The sequence below is a fragment of the Tamandua tetradactyla genome, chromosome 15, assembly GCF_023851605.1.
Source record: "Tamandua tetradactyla isolate mTamTet1 chromosome 15, mTamTet1.pri, whole genome shotgun sequence".
Taxonomy (NCBI): Eukaryota; Metazoa; Chordata; class Mammalia; order Pilosa; family Myrmecophagidae; genus Tamandua; species Tamandua tetradactyla.
Window position 1 is genome coordinate 42,892,793 of NC_135341.1, and position 6,887 is coordinate 42,899,679.

General features: G+C 44.5%; 1 pseudogene; it reads right to left on the reverse strand.

The window, feature by feature from the left end:
• Positions 1 to 2,667: 2,667 nt before the first annotated feature.
• On the reverse strand, positions 2,668 to 4,510 carry LOC143656810 (putative ATP-dependent RNA helicase DDX41 pseudogene; annotated as a pseudogene).
• Positions 4,511 to 6,887: the final 2,377 nt, after the last annotated feature.

Here is a 6,887-nt window from a genome sequence, read left to right on the forward strand (position 1 = left end):
GGTGATTGACATTTAAGTTCCCACTTTTTGGTTATTTTGAATAATGCTGCAATAAACGTTCATGTACAAGTTTTGGCATGATCATATATTTTCATTTCTCTTGGGTACCTACTTAGCAGTGGAATTCCTGGATGATATAGTAATTCTCTGTTTGACATTATGAGGAACTGCCAGGCTGTTGTCCAAAGTGGTTGTACCATTTTACATTCCCACCAGCAGTGTACGAGGGTTCCCATTTCTCCATATCCTCACCAACACTTATTATTATCTATCATTTTTTTTATCATGGCCATCATATAGTGGCTGTTAAGTGATATTTCATTGTGGTTTTGATTTACAGTTCCCTGGTGGCTAATGAGATAAGCATCTCTTTATGGGCTTATTGGCTGCTTGTATATCTTCTTTGGATAAATGCATATTCAAGACATTTGATCACTTTTTAACTGTTTGCGTTTTTGTTTTTGAGTTGTAGCAATTCTTCATACATTCTGTTTTTTAAAATATATTCTGATATTAAATAATCAGCTAAACTATTTACAAATATATCCTCCAACTTTGTGTCATCTTTTGATAGTGAGCTTTGATGAAACAAAGTTTTAGTTACCAAGCAGGGAATAATCACAGAATGATTATTTCTTATAGGCTATTTCTACTGGACTGAAACAAGCTGATTTTAATTGTTGCCAAAATTGTGACTTTTGCAGAGTGCATTCCATTTTTTTCTGAAAGCCCCCAGGTTTTTTTTCTGTTTTACTTGGGCAGGTACTGGGAATCGATTCTGCCACTGAGCCACCATCACACCACCCCCGGGTTTGTTTTTAACTCTTTAGAAAATCTCTGTCACTTTTTGGAAAATCGGGTCACTCCCAGCAACACCAATTTAAGTAGCCCATTTATTTTATTTAACAATGGATTTTTTTTTAATTTTCATTTTCAGGTTGTTCATTGCTAGTGTATAGAAATTTTTTGCATGTGTTGATTTTGCATGCTTTTCCATGCTCCTTTGTTTCTAATAGCTTTTAGTTGAACCTTTAGGGTTTTCTATATATAATATCATGTCATCTGCAAAAAGAGATATTTTACTTCTTCCTTCTTAACCTGGATGTTTTATTCCATTTATTTGACTAATAATTATTTGACTGTGTAGAACCCCCACCACAGAGTTAAATTGGAAGTGGCAAGAGCAGAAATCCTTGTCTTTTCCCTGATACTAGGGGGGAAAAAATACTTCGATCTTTCACAGGTAAGTATGATGTCAGCTGTGGGTTTTTCAAAGATGTCTTTATATTGAGATGACCGTGAGACTTTTGCCCTTTATTCTATTGATAGGGTGTATTACATGCAGTGGAGTTTTAGCTGTGTCCTGTTAGTGTTCTGCATACATGTAAGGAGTATTTAGTGTAGAGTTGCTGCTGGTTTACAAGCATGTTTGTGTAAATCAGAAAAAGGTGCTCCTCCTGAAGACTCCATTCCATCTCTCAGAAAATTGTTATAATTTACTGATTTTGTTAGAATCAGTAAATCAGTGCGTTCTGCTGAGGCCACTATGATGAATAAACCCATAGTCCTTGACTTCAATGAATTTAGAAACTAGTGGGGAGATAGTCACATTGACACAACTAATGAGTTATCACTATTTTGCATTTATTGATAAAGTCAGTGCCCTTTGCCCAAACACCAGCCCCACTCCTTTCCTAAGCTGCCCAAATAAGCACACAATCTCACCCAAAAAGTCTCCCGTGGTCCCTGATCCTGCCACCGTCCTATAGAGAGGTTCTCGAGTCACCACAATTCATAGCACAGATTCAGGCTTGGAGTTTGCTGAGGCACTGGGTGGCATCCCAGAGAAATCACGGAGTGGACAGACTGTGCGTGGAGTCATGGGAAACTCTCCTGGAAATGTAAGGCTTCATGAGAACTTGGCCCCTGGCTGAGGATTTGCTTCCTCCACTGTCTCAAACTAGGGGCCATGAGACACACTGATATCAGCGGGATGCTTGAGACACATCAGGTTCACATGCCAGTGACTCAGACGCTCTAGGGGTGGGGCCCAAGAAATTGCACCTTAATAAGCTCCCCAGGTGAGATCACTGTACACTGAGGGCCGAGACCCAACGACTTAAGCCATGCTTCCAAATGCTCTTTGAGCATCAGCTTCTCTCAGTGGTACATAAGACTCTGAGAAATGACCATGCAAATTCCAGAACAATACAACTACCCCAAGTTTTCTGAAAACTCACTTAACATATTCTTTGCCATCACAGCACGAAAACAGTGCATGGTTGCTTGAATAAGGCCACCTTCATGGAAGGCAGCTGAGTGAAATTATAGGTTTGCCGACCTTCTCAGATTTCACCTAAGTGGGGTATATAGTCACAGGCTATAAAAGCTTCGGACCAAGGGCCTCTGCCTCGAAGATAGTAGGGTAAGTCAGATTGTGGTAGGATCTTTTATTTTTTTTATGATACAGAGGTTTGTGTTTTACTGACAGCTAGGGCAATAGTGAAAAATAGTAATCTAGTGGTAGAGAGAAAAGGCAGCCAGGCCCAGCCTGGCCCTGCCCAGGCCAGCTGGGCTAAATATGTTGGCTTCTTATCTGTGGGGCTGGTGTATGTATTTGGTATAGAAGAGGCCAAGGCCACTTGGGGATGAGAGAAGACAACCAGCTCAGATGTCCATGGAGCTGTGAGCCAAGTATTCCTTGCGGCCAGTGTTGCTGACCTGCTTGAGCTGCATGACCTCAGGTTTGGGGTAGATGGTGTTTCTGTGGCTCAGGCCCTGGCAGAAGGCATAGTCACGTTCTCTGATGTCTAGCAGGGACTCGTCCTCACAGTGCAGCACTTGTAGTATAGGCAACACCTTCTGCTTGACCTCCAGCAGCAGGGCTTTGAGGTCCAGCAGTACCGACTCATCAGAGGCCTTGTTGATGAAGGGTGGGGGGCGGCGCCAGCATCTCCCAAGCTCCTAATTGGCCAATATGGTGCATGTCATTCTCAGACTCCTTCGGTTATGTCATAATTGATGATGTGCTGGATAGCAGGGAAGTCCAGTCCTTTGGAGGTCACATCTGTGGCCACAAAGACATCATTATTGTCCTGTGGGAATGCCTCCATGGCCTTTGTCCATTCTTCCTGGTCTCTGCCACAATGGATAGCCACAGCTTCTACCCTCTTGAGCAACAGGTACTCAAGGATGGTGTCTACATCTGCCGGCTTCTCCAAAGATGAGCACTGGTGGGGCTGTCTTCTGCAGGCACTCAAGCAGATGCACCATCTTGGTCTCTTCCTTCACGTACTCCACCTCCTGGATGACGTCCAGGCTGGCGGCTCCAGCGCGCCCCACGTTGATGGTGATGGGCTTGACCAGGGTGCTCTTGGCAAAGTTCTGAATCTTCTTGGGCATGGTGGCGCTGAAGAGCAGAGTCTGACGCTGACCTCTGAAGTAGGAAAAGATGATGCGGATGTCGCCCTCGAAGCCCAGGTCGATCATGCGGTCGGCCTCATCCAGGGCCAGGTAGCGGCAGATGTCCAGGCTGACCATCTTCTTCTGCAGCAGATCCATGAGGCGCCCAGGGGTGGCCACCATCACGTGCACGCCCTGTCGGATGGTCTCCATCTGCTCTTTGACAGACATGCCCCCGATGTATCTCCGTCCACCAGGATGTGGCACTTCTTCCCTACACGCATGTGCCGCTCTTCAGACATGGTCAGGATGTAACTGGGGGGCGTCCAGCTGGTTTTGATGGGGTCGTCATATGTGATGCCCTTGACCATCTCCTTCACGGACATCAAGTCTCAGCCCTCCGCGACACTCTCCAGAATCTTTTCTTCCTCCTTGAGCTGCTTCTCCTTGGTGGACTCTTTGCAGGCTTTGGCCTTCTCTTTGAGGAGCTGGTGCTGGTCCAGGAGGCTGATCCTGGACAAGGGCCCAGTGGGATGTCATCCCCATCTCCCAGGGGCTCACCACCTGTATTCTCTTTGTTAGCCCCCTTACGCAGTCGCTGCAGCAACTTCTGGAGCAGCAGTTGTCGGTGCTGCCTCACGGGTACACAGGGCACGAAGTCCTCATCCAGCTCCTCCTCCACCTCGGAGCGAATTACGTCGGAGTTGCCGCCTCATCTGTGCGAGCGGGTTTCGCTGGGGCGCCAACTCCTCCATCTCTACCACACGCAGGCGGAGAAGGTATATCCGGTCTTGTGGGTTTGGACCTATATAAGCATGATAACCGTTATAAGGCGTGGCCCAAGGTGGGTCTTAATCCGCGGCCTGGATTCCTTTACGAGCGGAATGCTGCAAACTCGCTGGCGTTGGAATGAGAGCCAACGTAATGTGAAGAAGAACATTTCGCTACCTAGCAACGACCTGTCAGAGCGGGATCCTGCAGAGGCGCCAGCTTTCGCAGAGCAGCTGTCTTCTGACGCGCGGTCAGCGCCCCCGTGTGGCTGGCGAACCGCTGCTGCAGGAGCTGGGGAGAAAGCGGCGGGGGTGGGGTGGGGGCGGGGGTTGGGCATTTAGGAAACCGTGGAGAATTTGGAGCATGCATCAAAGGGTCAAACCCAGCCCAGTGGAAGAGGATGCTCCAGAAAATTCCAAGTATGCTCGGAATCTGTGATGGGCATTATAGCAACTCTGTGGACCATGCATGGTCCTAACTGAAAGGAAGTCAAAATACTCAGGAGTCCTTTATTGGGGAAAAACATTGTCTGAACTTTTGTTGAATGCCAGCTTAGTGCTATGGACGCTAGAAAGAAATTAAGCTGAAGTTAATGAAAAGCTAATCTACCCTGCTACCCTTCTTTCAGAATGACAAGAATAATCCTCTCTCCCTCGCAGAACCTACAACTGAAACCCAGAGAATTAGAATTTTCCATAACTAGTTCATGTCACACAGGCACGGAGAACTAGTCTGATACTGATCCCATTACCTCATCCATGTCTGCAACAAATCTGCTTTCCTGTGGCAGAGACAGCTGTGAGGAGTTCATGGAATTGTTCCGCTTATTTACTTCACTTCTGCCTTGAAAAGTTTACTAGCCTTAACTTATTTTTAGATTTTATTTCCAATATTTATTTTCTGGGCTTTTATTCATCTTTAAAAAGCAGATGCTTCATGTGCAAACATAGTGGTATGGGCCCCAGATTCAGTTTCCCTGTCAGAGGTAGCTCTTCCCTTCTGGCCACACTTCAGCTGTCGCTTCATCCATCTCTCTTGATTCCACATGGCAAAAGCTCAGAAAACCCCCCAAATCTCTGTGTCCCAAAGCTGTGCTGGTGGAAGAACCCAGCGTGATCTGCCCTTCCAGGCTGATTAAATTATCACTCCTTTGGGGAGAGCATCTGACCACGTGCTTGCGCATTGGTCCCTATGGTGGCTTCAGTCTACCTCTATCCTCTTTTAATTATGACCTTATGAATTATGCATTCACGAAGATAGCAAATACTGTATGAGAGGTACGATTTTTCTCCATCTAACTTTCTTGAATACGGAACTGCCGATGACAGGGTCCCTGTTCCCCCACCCCCACCCCCCTTTGCTATTGGATTAACTCCTTGGGGGTACTTCTCTCTAGATGGTTGAAGACCATACTGAATAGTAGAGTACAAAATATCCGGAGTAAGTTATGGAAGTGATTGATACCAATCCATAGCAATGGATCCTCCGCCCGATGCACACAAATGACCGATTTCTGAGACACCCAGGTTTCAAAGAGAAAAAGTTCATTGCTAAATTCAAAATAAGAGATCAAATGGCCTATCTGCCTAGCAGTCGGTCTCCTTGAACTCCCATAACTCTGATAGTTTTATAATATCAAAAGATCAGCAGATTTTAGAATAGTTAGCCCAATAGGTTTAGATGGTGAAGTTAGAGATGATCCGTGGTCTAATTATTGAGCAAATGCAGATTGATTACTTACTTAGTGACAGAAGATATGTAAGAAAATGGAGGATTTAATATGGGTGTGATTTTTTAAAATTATTATAATGAGGTAAATGTCACTTAGGTTAAAGTTTACACTACTGGGCATGTCAGCTGGGCCAACTTTGGTTAGATCCAGCTTCGTTTAGCAAAGTAGTTTAGGAATTGGTATGGGTAAGTTTTGGCTTGATTCAAATTTCTTCCTTAATAAACACTAGGGGCTGTCTTTTGGGATCATAAGACTCTAAATGTGAAAAATAGGATTAGAGGGTACAGATGGGGGCCAGTCGCAAGGTTTTTATAATCAGAGGATAAAAGCTATGTAGTTACGTAATCATTTTCAAAGATCAAGGAAAATGGGTTACAGTTCAGTAATTTCAGGTATTCCCCTCTGGCTATTCTAATATACTAGATAGTAAAAAATATCTATGGAATGATAATCATAACTATTTGTTAGATCCTAACTCCTCAGTTACAGGAACTCTTTCCTTAGCACCTACTCTCTGCCAGACTATACCAGATGTGTTTTCTCTCATCCTTATAATAGTGTCTGAAGTGTGTTCTCAATTAAGGCTTGCAGATATTCAAATCATCCGTGGTCACCTTCTTTTCTTTGCTGTCTTCAAGGAACAGTGTTTTTCCAAGGTATATGATTTATTTTTTCTTTCTCAGTATACACATAGTTCCTGCATTTCTAAGACCCATCATGGGAATATGTTATAATATTACTATGGAATATACAATAGAAATGGATTTTTTCTGTTTATCTCCTTTTTATTCAGGAGGTTGAGCAAGGTAGCAAGTGGGGCAAGGAGAATTTGTGTTAACACTAAATAGGTGATTCCTCTCAAGTTCAGGTGACATTGTGGTCAGTTGGTCCCTTCATGAAAAGCCAACCCTAGAAAAGTCAGAAGAGTGGAATCTGGGAACTTACAAAGCAATTGAGAACCCCCTGGAGAGAACCTGTGCTA